Source organism: Cotesia typhae, unplaced genomic scaffold (assembly GCF_013202065.1).
Source record: "Cotesia typhae breed Kobodo isofemale line unplaced genomic scaffold, CoteBio_Ctyphae scaffold_45, whole genome shotgun sequence".
NCBI classification, from domain to species: domain Eukaryota; kingdom Metazoa; phylum Arthropoda; class Insecta; order Hymenoptera; family Braconidae; genus Cotesia; species Cotesia typhae.
Window position 1 is genome coordinate 2123786 of NW_027423777.1, and position 19939 is coordinate 2143724.

At 27.8% G+C, this 19939-nt stretch overlaps 1 protein-coding gene across 2 annotated transcripts in view; it reads right to left on the reverse strand.

The window, feature by feature from the left end:
- Glurb (metabotropic glutamate receptor B) overlaps positions 1-19939 on the reverse strand; it is a 100782-nt gene extending 80843 nt beyond the window's left edge. For both annotated transcript variants that reach the window (XM_074257769.1, XM_074257770.1), the window contains exon 1: positions 19753-19939. The gene's annotated coding sequence lies outside the window, so the exon portion shown is untranslated. The remainder of the gene's footprint in view (positions 1-19752) is intronic.

The window sequence follows — 19939 nt, forward strand, 5'->3', positions numbered from 1 at the left end:
CAGAAAGACAAAATAATTGCTCGTGCTTTAGATTAATTTAAATTACAGCTATATTTAATTTTATAAGGACAGATAACTAGCAACCTTGCAGTAACCATGTGACTGTAGTAACTTGTGAATTATAAATAAATAAAATTTTGCTTTATTTCTTAAATATTGACGTTTTTTTTTTAAAGATATAAGCTCATCCCGATGTTACACTCATAATATAGATTATTTTGAGAAATCGAGCTTGAATAAAATTAACTGATTTATTTAGTAAATTTCTTTCAAGGTTGAATTAAACAGACCATTGCTTCAGGGAGCTATTGGCTTTAATTTGATTTTTGATTTGGTATCAACGATAAATCATAAATTTATTGATCCTTAATAAAAACCCTGACAGAAAAGATGAAAATAACTCTATTGATATTTGCGCTCTATTAACTGCTATCCTCAATCCGTTTCATTTTATTCGTTGATCAGCAGAGAAAATATTATCTTACGTCCTCAGTTTATCTTGTGAGACTTATCGCTATTAACATAATAGATAGAACCGCGATCAGTACAGATTAAACAGTTACGTCATGAATAACATAAATTATAAGTCTTGATGCGGTTTCTCAAATACCGTCATACCTCTGCCGAATTGTTGTATTGTTATTAATTGTATTAAGTTACTATTCAGGCTAAAGCAATCGTGAATGAGTAAACTTCCGCAGTGATATAATCAGACTAATGAATACCTAAGCTTCCTATTATGCTCACCAAGCTGGAATCAATTGAATCCCAGAGGATTTTCCGTCCATTAATACGTCTGGAATAAGACTATTTCTACCCGGTAGATATATAATATGATAACCGCTTGTATTATTCCCAAGAGCATTTAATTATTTGATAACTATCGCTAAATATCGTAATGTCTTTCATATCAACTCATTATTTAATTAAACATTCTTCAACTAACTGTTGTTTGCTTCAACAAATTGGACTTGTAATAAAAAAATTAAATTACCAGATTTTTTAAATTAAATTGTTATGCTGCTTCTTTTAATAATGATAAAAAAATTATTGCTACAATTGCAAGTTCTCACAGCTCTTAATATTTAACAAGGAAAAATGTAAAGAAAACCTGATAATGAAAAGTAAAGTGCGGAATCAATAGATCGTATTGGCAAGGGACTATTATGTGTATCTGAAGGGAGTGTTGTACTGTGTAACATGTTGTATGGCAGACCACAAGCATAAATACTTTATGTGACACGAGAGACCGGCAGGGGGTAGATGAATGGGGTCGGTTGCGCCGGGTTCAACCAAATATTTCATAATCTCTCTAGTAAACTCTAATCTATCGGTCCTATACCGATCGCGATAGCCCTTCAGATTATAAAATTCTCCGGAAGTGACCTCTATTGCTTTTAACCAGAAAATTTGCTCAAGCTGCAGAAAATCACAAAAAATCCAATTATTATAATCTGGAGCAAAGCTACTTCTAGCGAGATAATAAGCGATGTTTCAGCATAGGAAATTTAATATCCGACGAGATTGGTGATGAAAAAATCCTCGATTTACATTTTTATGGACAGCAAATGTCATTTCCTTTAAAAGATATCATATTTTGTAAATATATATATATTTTTTTTTTGACGGCTGATGATTTAATTTAGGTTTGATATCTGATACCGTTCCAAGGAAATCATGTTTTTAAATTTATATACTCGATAATATTCGATGCAACCTAAAAAAAATTTTTTTTAAATAATAAATTCAGAATTTCAAAATATGTTCTTGATAATATAAAAAATTTCTTAATATGTTGATAATTTTTTCGCTTTTATAAACACTAACTCATTGAAAAAACCATGCATTTTTGAGCAGTTAATTTAAATAACATTTTATCGTAGCAATGGTTCCTCTGCATAATTTTCAAAATAACAAAAAACAGCTCCGTGACTTGCTTTCAAATGGCTTTGAATCAATTTTAATAATGTACTGAATTAAGCTTCTAGTTCCGCTGCTAAATGTCTTTTTTATTAGATTCCATCTAAGCTCTCCAATTTAATCACTAATAAAAAAAAAAAAATAATCGTAACTTAAGATTCATGAGGGTCAATAAATCAACGGGTGTTAATTTTTGTGGCTAATTACCAGAGCGGTAAAAAATAAATAGAAAGAGCTGAAGCTTGAGCATTACTCGGAATCGAAATCGATGAGTGGAAAAAAGTAAGACTTTAAATTCAGACGTGTTATTTGTCTGTTTCAGAGTAAGGTAAACGTTTTCGTTTTCTCACGCTCAACTAGTTACAGATGATCCTGCTGTACACTTACACAGATGTCCAATTTTTTTTTGCCAACTACCGGTCCAATTCTCCTCGGGATGTATTGCGTATTTTTTTCGCATCTTGTGCTTTACTTTTTATTTTGGCTTGCCCGTAAAAATAGTTAATAATTCATTTTGACCCACTTTTTTAAGCACACACTACACAGACTTAGTGTCTTAATTTACGTTGCGAGGAACCAGAAATTAATTATTAAAACCGGACCAATGGAAACAAGAGATGCTTGTTAATTTGTTTCGACGTTGTAAGCGCGATATATTTCGAAGGATTAGATAAATCAACTTTAATTTTTTTTAGCTTCAGATTTATGCTTTTAATTTTTGAAAAAATTTAATATTTCTTAATAAATTCCTATTTATCATTAAACATTAACTGCAAAAGTGAGCTTTGAAGTGTTTTTCACTATAACTCAAGAGAGATTTAATCGGTGCAAAGTAAAATACTTGAAAGAAGTCGAAAAGAGACCCGAAAAGAAGATTGATGGATTTAAAATGCACTGTATGAATGGATGTTTATTGAAAGAGATCACAGCTTCAATTGCCAAAGTGAAGAGGCTACTCCTGGTATTGACTGTGAATCCTCAGAGTACCTTTATCGAATAAAGTATGTTCTCAAGAGCGTAAAAAATTTCAAAGAACTTTTCAGAACGGCATCAGACTCGTTCTTTTTTGTTGACAAAATAAGTATTTATTATTTCCATCGTCTTAAATTTTGAAAAAACATCATCAAAGATCGAGTATAGTAAAAGGTACACTCTACTCGAGAAAATACCCGCGTGAATAAATAATGTAAGAGATAATGCACGATCCTGAATATAACTACTTGTTTCTGAGATCCTCTCATAAGAAAAAGTGTACTCTGAATTATATGCTAAATATTTTTTTTACAATTTTTTGTGGTAAAATAATGTTTTCAATTTTAAATTAATTTAAACACCGGAAAATTAATTTATCCGATATTTTGCTTACTTTTAAAAAAATACAATTGTGTTTATTATTTTTAGTATACTTTAGATATATCTTTCTCATGTGAGTTTATCTTAAAAAAAATAATCTAAATAAAAGGATGCTGTGAAATATTCAGAGTAATAACTCAAAGAGAACCTTTTAGTAGTTTTTTTTTGTGAATGTTGCTAGACTAAGTATACTCACGAAAAAATTTTCTGATGTGTTTATTTGTTATATGGTTTGATATAGCCAATTTTTATGTGACATCATATAAAAAAATGTATATTATTAAGAATATTAATGTTTTTTATCATAATCCGATAATTATCTGATGACTGATTAGTACTTAAGTTTGATCAAAATAAATTTATACTGCTGAAATTTAAATAATTGCAAAAAATTTGAATTTTTTACCAATTTTTTTCTTAATGATTTTTGAAATATTAATATTTTAATTTTTTACGTCTGACTATTTTAAGATACTCTATTTAACTCAAAGTTACATCAATATATCTATAAAAAAATTTCCGTCTGACTTAATCAGATCTTTACTACTTAAATCGAAAAATTTTTGCTATAAAGAATATTTAAAAAAAATATTTTCAGAAAGATATTAATATTAAGTTATTGAAAGTTTGTGTTTCAATTGGACAAAGTCTCCCCTACTCGCTGTTAGATATATACATCAAATTAATAAGACAAGTTTAATCCGAGCAGTAAGTTCTGAAACTAAAGCGGTATCTCTTATGATGAAATGATATATATGTCACCATCCCGTCAGTTTACTTATCAAACGGCTAACAAAATCAAACAGAGTAACTATGGCAATACATTAAACATAGCACGTCATACTGAGGTGACCGAGATAACAGAGAGCTCAAGGGTTCCGGGTGAGCATTGTGGGGATTCGACTATTGGGACAACTTGCTGGCAATACAAGTTAAGGTAAATCCAGTTTCTCGATGTCTCCTTGCCTAGGGAATGACCAAGTCAAAGCCCCAGGACCGAAGGGATATTTGTCCGAGAAGGAAGATTTAAGTCGGGTGCGATAAAAGTTCAGATGAAATTTAATAAAAATTTTTAATTTTTGTAGTAAAAAAATTAAAAAAAAAAATTCAATTAAATTATAAGAGTTTTATCACCATAAATTGAATTAAAAATATGCACACAAAATTCAGCTCTTAGTAAAAGAGTGTTGTTAATTTTCTCGTTTCGCGTGGTTGGATTTACCAGTAAATATTCAAAAACCATCATGAATTTTTTTTTGTTTCAGCTAAAAATATTATTTTACTGTTTATAGAGCGTGAAAAACCGAGCGCGTGATAATTTATGAATGACAGTTACTTTAAATTTTACATTTCATAAGTAACGTTAGAGTAATGAGTTCTACCTTTTAATAAAATTACAAAATGTTAGTTTTTCATACAGGCTCGCCAGTGAAGAGGCGAATAAACAACCTCCATAATTTTCGAGCAAATAAGATGAATAAACTGGGAAAAATATTCTACACGCGGTAGTTACTAATGAAAATCGACCGGAAATATCATCCTTGATAGATATTTATATTTATAATTCTATGAGTATTTATTACAACGGCTGGTAATTGGAGTTTTTAATAACTGATGAGCGAAGTAGAATAAATATTTGAGTTTTGACCTTTTGATCCAGTCGACGGAATCAGAAATATTCGCGGAGAACTAATTACATGTAAAGTTTAGTAAATAATATTTGTATGATAAACAAATCTCTTAAAATATATTTATTCTAATCGGAGAAGAGATATTTATTTTAAAAGTTGATAGAAAATTTTTTATTAATAATTTTAATTCAAATTTTTTGCAATTATTTAAGTTTCAGTAATATAAATTTATTTTGATCAGACTTGAGTACTCATCAGTCATCAGATAATTATCGGGTTAAAATAAAAAAAAAAATAAATTAATTTCTCTACAACGGAGAGCGAAATATGTGAGACAAAAAAAAATTAATGCAAATAAAAAGATATTTATTCAGGACATATTTTATTCTTAAAAGTTAGCAATTACTTAAATTTATTCTCACTTTATTTAAAGTTTACCTTTATTAAAGGCTAAGCATTTTAAATGTCTTTCGTTTACTCTTTATTCAATTCACTTAACTTTAATAAAACCTGTAATTAAATAAAATTACGGAGGAGCCGAATAATATATCATTTTATTTTACTCTTAATCTGACACGCTTCCGAGCGATAAATTAACGGGGCTGGTTTTAAATTTAAAAAGAATAATAAAAGGGTAGTGGATTTTTTTAGCACCTAATTTACATATCTGATTTCGGTCTTTGTTACAACCATGTAAATCCGGAAAATGCTGGAACAAAGCCGTATAAACCTGATAAACGAACTCTTTTTGATAACGAGATTGAGTTTAATCTATTCGGTGTTGAAAGTTAAGTAGAGTTACTTTTGTTTGGGAATCCACTGACGGAGCACTGGATTTAAACTCATGATTTTTTTTTTATATATATCTCCATCTACATATAAACACATACGTACTGTAATATCCATTATGTTATGTCTGTCTTCTTAACTAAATACAAAATTGCTTTTGTGAATGCATCGGAACATATTATCATTAAATTTTATTATTATTTGTTTCAAATTAAATTTTCTACAACTATATCTGCCTTAAAAGCAGTCTATTGCGCTCTTTCTGGTTGATAATCCGTAATTAGCTTTATGATAATACACAGAGTGTACTCCACAAAGTTTACAGTCCATAATCATTAAAATCCGTCCGAAAATCTGCTTTAATATTAATCTATATACTGTAAAAAATCCGGAGTGAATCGGGAGTGAATTTCACTCCCATTTCACTCCCATCACTCGGAGTTCCGGAGTGAAGTAATTAATCACTCCACGTAGGTAGTGAATCCGGAGTTTTTGTTTGCGGAGTGATTCCGGAGTGATTCCGGATTTCACTCCGAAAAACATCCGCGTTTGGAGTTTTTAAAAAAAATAAAATAACGATGAATTTTCGTTCTACAAAAAAATTTCAAAATTAATTTACTATAAATGATTTATTATAAATCAACAAATAATAATAATAATAATAATAATAATAATAATAATAATAATCTATATTATTAAAAGAATAAGTAAAATTTTGTGGTCAGTGTATTTATATGATGAAATGGGTTTTTATGGTTAAATTTGGTATCGTTGGAAAAGTATTGACTTGGAGTTGTGCCTTTTCATGGTTTCATATTATTCTCACCAATAGCCAATTTATTATGATAAGTATTTACTATTTAGACTGCAGTCGAAAATACTCTATCTCTCGATACATAATTAAGAAATGACCTTGAATCTCGTGAGTTATTAACATTTTTAAAGATATAAGCTCACCCCGACATTACACTCATCGAGACCTTTCATTTGAGTACCCACATCAATTTTTCATATATATATATATATATATATATATATATATATATATATATATATATATATATATATATATATATGAAAAATATATGAAAAATGCATATGGGTACTCAAATGAAAGCTCTTAATGAGTATAACAGCGGGATGAGCATATATCTTTAACAACGTCAATAGTTAAAAAAAGTACAGTGCAATTCTAACAAAAATCATTATTTAATAAAGCAAAATTTTATCTAATTATAATTAATTTATGAAAAAAAAATATAAAAACATTATAATAATAATTAAAATTAAATGTTATTAAAAATAATAAATTAAATTTTTAATAATTAAATATAAAAAGGGTTTATAAAAATATTTTCTTTACAAAAATTTATTTATTTCTAAATTCATTTATTTTGGGAGTGAATGCGGAGTGAATTTTATTATTAATAAAAATTAACTCCTTCTCGGAGTAAAGATCACTCCCGCTGGGAGTGAATCAATTAAAAATCATTCACTCCGCGTTCACTCCGCGTTTACTCCGCGTTCACTCCGCAAATTTTTTACAGTGTAATAATAAGCGCTATGCTTGAAGTATTATATTCAACACTATCATTTGAAACTCCAGAATGTGAAATTGTACAATATTTACCCAATATCTAGGGTAACATAAAGCAAAATATTACCGAGACGGACAATAACCGACTACGCTTCCAATGAAAAGCGCTTGGGGCAAAACCTGTCGAACTAACAAATAATGTTACAGAAGGTTTTTTAAAACATCTCCTAGTTTGAAGTTATCTATATTATTAAGAGAATAATCTCTAGAAACATAGTGACTGCAAAGTTGCTAGTCAACGTATTAACTTGTCAATGCAATTACAGTTTACAAAATAAATTGATATGTAAAGAAAATTATTAATTACTTCAAGGATCGATAAAACTTTATCGTACTAATGAATAATTACCATATATATTGGCGCAATAAATCGCTGTCAATAATCAGATTTAATTAATTAAACTCAACCGCGCTTCGCGATAAATAAACGCGAATAATTTGGCTTATTATTGATTAAATAATAAATAATAACCAGCGTCAGTAAATATTCAAATAAAGTGGATAACTGGAGGATTGACGGGCGGATGATTTAAATCCTCGCAAACACATTTTTTCCATGTATTCGAGTAAATAACGTGCTCGGCGTGTTAATCTTTAAAAATAAATCACTAAAACCTCTTTAAGCTACAACGTAAAACTTAACAGTGACTTACTGGACCGAGCTGGACTTGGCGCTTGTGTCAGGATGTGGAAAACGTGTATTCAAGAGAGTCAAGTGAAATCGAGTTGAGTGCCGTGTTAGAATCAAGTGCAAGCTTCAAATACGTTCGAGCTCTAATAAAAAAAGCACACACTACAGGGATCCTTTCACTTTGTACCCAACTTTATATAACACCTGGATTTATTTTATTATTATTGCTTCATTCGGTCGTCGGGTTTTCAGTTTCACTTATTTAAAGCCTTTAATCAAAAGCATGCAAAAGTCATTTTATTTATTCGCTAACGGTGTTTTTATTATATTTTAGTTAAAGCTAAATTCAGGAAGTTTTAATTAACGGAGTATTTTTTTTTTTTGGTGAAAAAAAAATAGTCATAATAAATTGAGAATTTTATTAATTTATAGCGAATAAAATTTCTTTTAAAATGTATACTCACATGTCCAGATTGTCTTAAAAATAACGAACCGCGGAATTGAAAAAAGGTCAAAATAAAATTACTTTAAAAATTTTTTTATTGTATTTTATGGTTATGATATAAATTATAGGTATTTTTAATAATAATAATAATAAAATCTTCGATTCGTTTCTAAAAATAAAACACTTCCACAGATTGGAATTAAAAGCTCATCAGTAGATTATTTAATCAGCGTCGAGTTTGCAGGATAAACGTGGAGTAACTACCGAGTGATTGCAGATGAATAATTTTTCATTTATTTGCTCCCCAGAGTTAAATTTACTGCAGGAGTTTTTATTTTTTTTCATTAACAAAAAATCTCAAAACATTATCAGCTTGTCGACGTATATTTTGAAACCCAGAAAAAAGATTTTTATTCAACGATAGTAGTTTAAAATTTTAATATTTAATTACATAATTAAATATTAATAATGTGAAAAATTTCTATGATCTTTTATCAGTTATTTTATAGAGACGTTTTTAGGACATTTTGTAATAATATAAAATCAATATTATTATTTTTTTTTTTTTTTTTTCATAAAAAAAAAATCCGCAGATGAATTGTAACTTGGGTGAATTTTTTTAAGAACAATAAATTCTAATATTTCGCGCCATACGTCCAACATGTTTCATTTTAAATTAATTACATCTTAAATCACAATATGATTTTATAGTTTTCCGCAATAGTTATTCAGACATTACTGTTTTATATCACCATTAAAACTTGTCCTCAGAGTACTCTGAAAATGAGAGTACTCCATTCGAAAGGATTGTGATAACACTCCAGTGTAGCAATTTTATACGCGCTTTTGTATACTTTCAATGAAAATTACACATTAAACTGTAAACTTGTCAGGCAGGTGATGATAGAATTTACAACTTTGTTGTTTTTGTAACTTTAATAGATTGCTACCAACAGTTATTAAGCTAAAATAAATATTTACGGTGTAAATAAATTTCCAGAAGTTTTAATGAACTCAATAGCTAATATTGCCGAATTTAGTCTTATTTATTTAATTTTTTTTAAATGAAAAAAAATCAAAAATTTTTTTAAATTATCAGAGATTCTATCTAAGCTCTCGAGATATTAGAAGTTATCTTAGGTATGGACAGGGCTCGGAATCTTCCCACTGGTCTCGGGCATTCACAGTAGGATTGTAGAGTTCACAAGATTGCCAATGGATCTTGGCAGTGTCAACGGAATTCGAATTATTGATACCAAGGAATTGAAATTTAATAAATATTTTAACGAAAAATTATTGAATACTCAACATTTCACTCGATTTTATATTCGGTTCCAATTTAATGGAAAAAAAGTTCAATAATTTATTATCCTGTTAGCTAAGAGTATCCTAAACTATTCCAGTTCGTAAAATCTATTTTACTAATGAAATTCAGAGAAACATTTATTACGTCTTCGTAAATTTAAAACAGTTGGATGATTTTAATTAATGTTTTTTATCATTAAAAAATATAATAAAAATTTTTTAAGGAATCAAATATTGACCAGGCAGCAATTTGATTTTAAAAAATAGTAATTTAATTTTATACTTCGTAATTATTTATTTTTTATTATACTTTAAATCAAAATTTATAGTCGCTCATAAAATTTACAGAATTGATTAATATTTATTAGGCTTTTAAAAGTTTACTGGATTTCTGATCGCTAAAATTTATCAGCGAATGCACACATCAATATTTGGAGCTCTAATTAATTTTAATTTAATAAATAACAATATAAAATATCTATTTTCTTGTTAATTTAATATCCAAAGAAAAATAAACTTCAAAGACTTGAGTAATATCAAAAAGAAATATTATTCTTGACATTAAAAGAATAATTTTGCAGCAAGCTAGTTCCCGGCTTGTATTGTCAAAGGATATTTCCAAAGCAGCCCTTTAACTTCAAATCAATGCGACCGGTGGTTTGTGCATCGATTGTCAACGCAAAAAGCTTTGACAACCAAAGCATCGCAGAATTCAGTCAAAAAAAGAAAATTCAATTGCAAAAGTCATGACAAGTTTCTTCGGAAGAGTAAACTTTCAATTTAAAAATTTCTAGAATTATTCTTTTTACAATTCTCTATAATCTTTTTGCAATTAAAAATTTAATAATTTAAATAAATAACACCAATTTAGTGCAATTTTTTCGATAAAATCTGTTCATCTATATACTGTTTCGTCGTTTTCTTCAATTAATAGCACATTTCGCCAAGTTATCGACATTTTTATTCTTTCAATAACATAACAATGTGAATTTAAAATATATTTAATATTTTTCCGATAATTAGATCTTATATATTCCCGAGCTGAGTGTAGAGTATGGAATACGGCAGGTAAACAGTAAACATCAGACAAACTTTTATAGATATTGAAAATCGATGAGTAATATTATTGGCAGACTGTACGACCAATAGTGTGTCTAAATAAGCATCGATATTAATAATTTAATTGATTTAAAAACGATTACTTAATTTATTAAATTTTAATAAATATTTTTTTTTAAATATTTAGATGAGTTATAAATTACAAAACTTTGTCAGGGCTAAAAGATAAATTTTCCAGAAAATATCGAGTGATATTGTAAACTAACATATCTTCCGAGTTTTCAAAAATAAATTATTCATTTTACTTCCCAACTTTCGCATAGATTTAAGACACTGAGTTGTTAAAGTGTCATCACAAATGTTATGTGCTGCAACAGCGACAAACTTTTTATCAATTGTTTTTATGATCAGTATAAATTTATATTAACCAAAAACATGACGCTAAAATTTGCTCGTAAAAATTGCATAAAATTATTCGATGTTTTTTTTTTTTTTTTTTTCGAGCGGAAAGTTAAATCGTTAAAAAAAAAAAAAAAGTATTGTTAAAAAAAGTAATAAAACTCGGGGGATTTGTCAGGGGTATTAAATTGGACATAATGCCTCCTCGGCGGTATAAATGTCCAGGCTTTCGCTGGCAAGCAGATTTGAATTTCGTGGCTTCATGAATACTCAACAGCCTCATCCTCGAGTTCCATAAATGTGCATTGGCATGTATAGATTGAAATTGAAGTTAGAGATAAATGTCTATCGTGTGTAACTGTATGAAAGTAACGTCTTGTGTTATGAATTATATATATATATATATATATATATATATATATATATATATATATATATATATATATATATATATATATATATATATATAGATTTGTCATATGTATTCAAGGTGTGTCAAGTAGAAAAGGACAAGGGTTATGATGAATTTTTATTACATACAATGCATGAAATGTAAGATATAATACGTATAGGTAATGCAATAATGGAGAAATAGAAAATGTAATATCTGCAGCTCATCGAGAATGCATTGAAAGGTGAATAAGGATATATGTTCAACACCTGACCCTAGAAATTCAATTGGATATCCTAGTTTTGTCAGTGGGAAAAAGGATCAATGGTGTCTGAGAATTAGTTTTATTTTACTGATACGGGAATTGATATTAAATATAGTTCTGAGAATGTCAGTTTATTTTTTTCTTCGGTTTTATATTCTTCGTACGTAGAAAAATTTTTCTGACGTTAATATATATTTTGATATGTCATTATAAGGCTTAATATTAAAATTTGCAATTTCAGCATATTTTTTCGATGCAAAAAAAAAGTTAAAATTATAAAAAATATGTCAAATTTTCAGAAAAAAAAAATTTTTACATAATTTAAAAAAATTTTTACAAATTTTCATGTACATAAAAAAACTATAAAACGTACAATAGTCACTAAGAAGAATTATTCAAGTAAAAAAGCAATAAAAATAACAAAAAAAAGTACAATACTGCCGGAAATAAATAAAGAACAGTTTATTTAAGAGTATTATTTAACAAACATCATACATGAAGTCCCTCGGGGTAAAAAAGTTCAATTTACGAACTAAATTTTTAACATGATCAATTATATTGTAAAAATATTTTTTTTAATTTATAAAATTCAAACATCTATAAAGTAAATTAAATTTTCATGGAGTTTAATTAGTTGGACCAATCAAATATTCCCAGCAATGATGAACTAATTTAAATAACGAAATTGGAACCGATAAAATATAATAGAAGGCATACATTTTTATAAAAAAAATTCTCCGAACTGAAAAAAAGTTAAAACTAACAACAGAAACTTCGAAGAGATGAGTGCGGAAATATGTGACTATGTACTAGAAGAATAAAAAAAAATAGATAAGAGGAAATGTGAGTGCGAGATAAAAATTGTGCTAATGTAAAGCGAAGCTGAGTGCAGACTGGAGGCAGAAAAATAAACGTGTAAGGCGCCAAGTGTCTTGAGTAATTCAAGAAAATATCGTGCAAGTATATAGAGTATTGTTAAGTGTAAGGACTCAGGGCATATAGAGTGTGAAAAAACGTTTCTCGAGATTCAAAATCGCAGAGTTTAAACAACGCTAGAAACAGAAATAAATTACACGAATAATTTCTCCGAGTTAAATTGTCTCAGTGTGATTTATAAACTTTTCGCGATTTAAAACTTTCTTTAATACATAAATTATATATTGTATCTTTCATTGTGCTAGTTCGAAGATGTTCGCACTAAAAAGTATTGCGTCAAGATGTCGCAACCTCACAGTTGGACAGACTTTCAGATAACTTATCTTTATTATCAAATGAAGTTTTTTGTTAACATAATTGCCCTTAGTTACTCAGAAGTTTTTCTTAAATGAAGTTAGTTTACAATTTTAAATAAAAAAAAATTAAACAATTTTTTTTCTGTTCTTAAAAAAAAATTTTTCTAACCTCTAGTTCATTTTTAGTTCTAATCTGGCATCATATGGGCATATTTAATTTTTTAAACTTTATTTAAATTTCTGATTAATTAATTTTTGATTATCTCAAAATATTAATTAGAAATTTACATAAAGTTTAAAAATCAAATTTCTTCAATCGATGTAAAACAAATAGCGCGACAATTCGATCATATATATACACAGAGTTTTTTCGATGCATATATTCGCAATAAAAATAATTCCGATACATTTTCCAGACACTTGCAGGAGAAAATAGTTGTATGCATTTTGTTTTCTTTTATAAACCGTTCCGGGAAAGAAATAAAGAGAGAGTTTGATAAAATAATAAAATCAAGAGTGGAAATTGAACAGGAATGGAGAAAAGAAACTGGTATGTGTATAAAACGAGAAAATGGTTTCATTTTTCCACAGTGTGCTTCGTAGTTAAATCGATGTTGTTCTTTTTCGAAATAAAGAAATTATTGTTTCAATTACAGAGGAGGAAATTATTTATTTACTTTTAACGAGCAACTATGTAACTGCCATGACTTTAGAGATATTTTATTTTTTTTTATTTTTTACCATTATTTATTTGTTATAAATTTTTTAAATTATAGAAATTATAGAAATATTTTATTTATTTTTAGTTCACATAAAAAAAGAAATTAAATAAAAAAAAATTTGTGCTGATTATGATAGTATATTTCACAATAGGAAATATCCATGTTTGAATAGATAAACAAGCTTACAAATGTGCTGTGAGGAACTGGCGCTGCTTTCAAGCATGTCATGCATAATAAATTTCTCATGAGACCTGTTTGCGCTCAGACTCTCCACGTACTTATTGTACTACCCGCTATACATATATATGGAAATGAATGAGATGCATAACGTATTAAAGTTCTTAAGCATTAAGGAACTTTCTTAGCATTCATTAAATTCAGTATTGAATCTCTTCATAAACTTTTCTGACTCATTACCCTCATTAAAGTGCTCTGAAATTAACACCGGATGTTACTTAAGACTCTATTAATTTAACCAGCTTCCTGAACTTGTTAAAAAATATTCATAATATTAAATTTCGCTCCAATTACTCTCTATGTTTTTACATTGTTATTCTTGATTAAAAATTTTTTATCTACAGTCGGTAAGTACTTTTAATTTAAAAGAACGATCTACTGTCGGTAAAAATATTTTTTTCAAGCCAAACAAATTATAATCCTTGACTAAATAATTTAATTGGAGTAATGGGCGTTAATTCTCTTTTTTAAATATTTAAATATAATTTTCGGATATAAAAAACAAAAAATTCCTCAGTTAATTTTTCATATTTGAATGTAAAAATATTTTTATCTTTAAATTTCTATTTCATTTAAATTTATGTATTTACACATATGCATACGATAGCAAGCCGTCCGGCAACTCGACAAAATTCATGCGTAATAAGTAGAAAATCCGGAGCTTAGTACATACAACAGGACATTTATTTAAAAAATTGATACATATAATATATATTATTAAAATAATAAACAAAATTTTGTGGCTAGTGTATTTATATGATAAAATCACTTAAAATCATTTAAGTTGTGCAATTTAGAATTTTCAAACCCATTGATCTAAACAAGACCGCAATCTAATGGTAATTTCTAATTACCATTAAATTTCCAGGATTTTCCAACAAACTACAATAAAATAAATAATTTAAGAAAGCCCGCGGGATTCGTAAGATTTCTTGAGTATGCGCGTATCCAACCGGAAAGTGTAATAAGACGTTATTTCAACCAGAAGAAAAGCAAAAAACAGCAAGCAAAAGCGCGCTGCGAAAATACAAGGACAATAAATAACAACAGAAATAAAAAATGAGGAAAACCTTTTGGTAATTCAAACTCGGTGAAAAAAGTCAACCGCGCCGATAACAGCTGAACATTTTGCGCCTCAGAATAATAAAATGTCTGCTATTTATACAAACAAAACCGGGAGTAATTCTATACATGTTACACCAAAAAAAGATACATAAAAAAAAAAAAAAATACCATTTTATTATTTTACACTCTGGTATTTATTGTTTCAGTATTTAACGAAACAATGAAAGCTTTCATTATAATTGGATTACTTTAATAGAATAAAACGCATAAATGTTTTTAATATTCCTCCACTGATGATGTTAAACTTAGAGTGAAGTAGAACAAAAAAATATTGATCGAGTTACGTATGATTAATAACGATAAGAGTATTTCCATGTACCCGCTTGTGAAATGAAAAAAGTCTTGAGAACACTATTTTTGTTATTTTAAGTTTCATTTCTATTCGCTCCCCGGAATTATTTAAATAAAATGAAATAGTTTGAGAACTTTTTGTCACACACTTCGATTATAACTTTCCTGGGGTCGGAAGTTCGATTTAAAATTTACTCGCGATATTATGATTGGATTTGTAAAAAAAAAAAATCAATGCAAATTTGCAATATTTTTTTTTTGCAATTAATTAAACCCGGCTAAATATTTAAGCGTCGTTAATTGCGGATAAAAAGCTCTAATTAGCGATTTATAATGCACTAGATGCGTGATTAGTTTCGACAGCTTTATATTGAACCAGTAAGCCTTGATGGGCATATCCATCATTCATACAGTAACGACTGTTTGTTTGTTGAACCACCAAACAGAATTTGGCAGTTAACATCCGGGCAATCTCCAGACAATTAACCGTCGAATATGATCAACAAGTACGCCATTAAATTCCTGTTCTCACATTATTTTTATTTATATTTGCTCCTTAATTGTTGGTGAATAATGAATGAAGGTATTAGGTTGGAAGGACGAGCTTGATGAAAGGAGAATAATTGTTGAACAGCAATAGGTTTTTGACCCATTTACACCTTCCCCGTTGCTAACTCCAACCCTCTCATTTCCTCAAGGGTGTTAGTGTCTACGGAGCTGAGGGACCTGCTGAGGGATTTAATCAACAATCAGACTGAGACCGGTGATTCTAACTCTAGCATCTGCTTGGGATAGAGTAATGGATTTTTCGTTTTTTCTTCCTTTAGGATTTATTTTATTAATATACTGTGACGGAAATGTTATCGCGGGACAATAATTAGAATTTTTTTTAGGAATTGAAATATTTGAATGAAGTGGAAATTTTTTTTTTAAAAAAAATTATTTAACTTTATGAAATTTTGGGCCAAACAATTAGTCGTTTCTAATAATTGTTAGTCAGTAGTCGCAACCGATAATTTTTTTATTTCAACAACCGTAGCTTGAAAAATGAATAAAATTTTAATACCATTATGAACAATGCAAATATTTGGATAAGTACCAGACTTTCATTAAAAACGAGAGTCAGAAAGCGATTTCATAAAAGTTCCATTACGAATTATAAATTACGATCACGAGCGATCAATATCTCTCGATTCATTTGCGTATAAACTTTATTTTCCATCACCATCATAATATAATATTTAATATCTGTAATTCATTTGGTAAAGTTCGCTGGGAGTTATTATCGTAAGCACCAAAAATTTGTAATTTGCTCGGTGTATCGTGATTAAAGTGCTTAAGATAAGATTACGGTATAATTAAGTTGACGATGAAATGTTAATTGAGTTTTAGAGTATTATCATCGGAAAATTCTTTGTGGTTTTCTTTATTACTGTCTTTATTACTTAAATTAGTACCTACAGTAATTTTTTTTTCTATTTGCTTAAAGAAACTGCGAGTTTCACCGGAGAATTTATTTTTTATTGAATTAAAATTTAATAACAATTTTAATTAAAATTCTTCGGTAACACCGGATGTATTTGTACTGCTTATTAATGAGAGACAAAGCTCTTCATACATTTATAAAACAAGCTTACTTGGTATAATGTATTTGTATGTATAATGCTCATATTAAATATTCCAAATGTAAATGAATCTACTGTTTTGAACAATTGTTACAGTTCAGCCAAGGAAACTCGGAATTAAAAATTACAAATAATTAAATTTAGTCGCTATTTGTTCTCAAAGCAGTCATCTGCGGTAAAATAATAGTAGAAGAGAACAAAGAATAATTTAATAACAATTTTAACGTCATAATCTACGACCTTAATTTTTGTAAAAATATTTTCCTAAAACGCCTGAGGCTAAATATGACATTAAAAATTAAATGTCTATAAATTTTTTTACGAAAATTGGATAAGAAATTATTAAATTAAAGATAAATCTCTTTAAAAGTATCAAAAAAAATTATTTCGTAAATTGAATCTCTAGTATTGAGAAAATAAAGCGATCATGCGCCACCTGTTGGAAATTTTTTAAACTTTAGTCAAAAAATCGTTTTTGGTCATATTAAACCATTTAAAAAATAATTTATGGAATAAATCGAGCAAAATTATAGCCTTGAGATGATGAACAAACATCAATTAAAAGCTCATAATTTTTATGACTGAATAAAAAGTATAAACTCCCTGTCAAAAGTGATTTTTATAGTTTCATTGTCTGTTATTTTTTGGAAAGAAAATATCTTCTCAGATGAAAGCTCTGTTGCAGTTTTCAGCTCGTCCGAACAACTTGGCACAAGTTACGACTTGTCGTAAATAATTTAAAGCAATTGCATACATAAAAAAAAAAGTAGGAAAGCTCGTAAGAAAATTCAACAGTACTGGAGCGATGATTTCGATCTTTATGCGGTTTTGTGTGATGATATTAATATGTAAATACATATGTAATACATATGATAAATATGTAAATAAGTGAGACATATTTTACAAGAAACTGTCTACGGCATGAGAATAAATGAGCAAACCAATAATGGGAATTATATTGGTTGAATAAACTATTATAGAGAAAACGAGAAGCTAGAAATGACGAAATAAAAGGAAATATATATTGTTCTATATTATTATTCTTCACGTCCGATAAATTTATACATATTGGATACGGCAAGAATAAGATTCCTCCGGAGAGTTCGGTACCATCTTTTCCGATATTGGATCAAGATCTGTAATTGAGTTATGATAGTTATCGTTAGGTAAATTATCGGTTTTATTGAAACTAGTTGTATATATTAAGATATTGTGTTTCTATTAAAGCATTAACTTCATCTTCTATTTTTTCTAATAGAAGTTCGGGTTCTATAAGTTAGATAAGTCATCTTGCGATAGGTGGCGCTGATAGAAGGATTTATTTTAATGTATTCTTTTTGTTAGTTTAATGATTGGATAAATTAATAATTGTAAATTCAAAATAAATAAAAATTCAAATCGTTCAATCAGAAAATGTTATAAATTATTCAAAAAGCTCCAGAGATAGACAATATTCCATTTTATTTTTGTTTTATCAGCTACAACTCGACATCAACAGATTCGGTAGAATCTGGCACCAAGTTCCGTTCTCAAGCTAGACTACCGAGTGTGTATATACCGTAAGCAGAACGGTTTTTTGAGGTTACAAGTTTTTTTTCAAATTTAATTTGATTTTTTTTTATATGATATTTTATAACAGTAGTTCATGCTTTTTATTACGTACTTGGTGTGCGTTATTGTGTACTTGAATTTTTTTTAAGTGTCCTAGTAGATACATTTTAGGAATTTCATAAAAAGTGAAATATTTCGTAACTACGCACACTAAATACGTTCCAAAATTGTTTCTTTTAATTTTTAAATTTACAAAAAAATTTTTTTTAATTTTCGAAAATCATATACAACCATATCGGTTACTTGGATTTTTTAATTGTTTATTTTATATCTTTTTGTAAGAAAATAAAATTTTTTTTTCTTAATAGGCTTATGAACGTGGACTTGGCGCGATTTTTTTACAGTGAAACTGTTTTTGTTCGGATTTATTCAATTATGCATTCGGATGTTTAATTAACAAATTGATAAATTATTAACAGTCCGACAGAATAAATAACAGCCATTTATGTAAAGAGAAAACAAAAAGTGGCTGTCGAGGTTTTTAATATTGAAATATTCAAGACAATTATCGAAATTTAAATTGAAAGAGAATTTGTTTTCATTTCATTTTACAAGACATAATAAAATATAATTTCATTCAAGAGTATTGATCTTTATGAAAGAAATGACAAAAAATAATTGGAAATATATATGTATATCTATATATAATTTTTTTGTGTAAACAGGACGGAGATATATTGTAAAAGTTTTATCATGAATAGTTTAATACCAGAATTTGATGGTGGTATCATTTCATAAAGTATATATATTGTTTATGACTCGTTAGGTATTTCTTGTTTCATACAAAAGAAATTTTATTACTTTCATTTCGACAAATAAACTATTGAAAAAAATTTTTTTAGTTCAATTTTGCAAGCTATTATTTTCAAATTGCTCTTATAAATTTCGTTTTTTAATTTAAAAAAAAAAAAAAAATACAAAATAAAAATGAAATTTTTTTTAAAATTAATTAAATTACCAAAAATAAAAAAAAAAACTAGCAACCTTACAGTTACTATGTGACTGCCGTAACTTGTGAAATTTAGATGAATAAAATTCTATCATATGACTATCTTGGACACAAAATTTTTCTTATTCTGTTAATAATATAGATGATAAAATTTTTTAAAAATTAATTTACTCACCAAAAATGAGTAAACCTTTTTTTTAACAAACAAAAAAATGAAAATCCTCAATTAATATCACAAAATCACTGAACTTAACTAATTAAAACTAATATAATAATAATAACCAATTCTCTGAAATAAAATCAAAAAGTTGCAACAATAAATCTCCCGCAAAACGCAAAATATTCTAAAATGTATCGTCAAA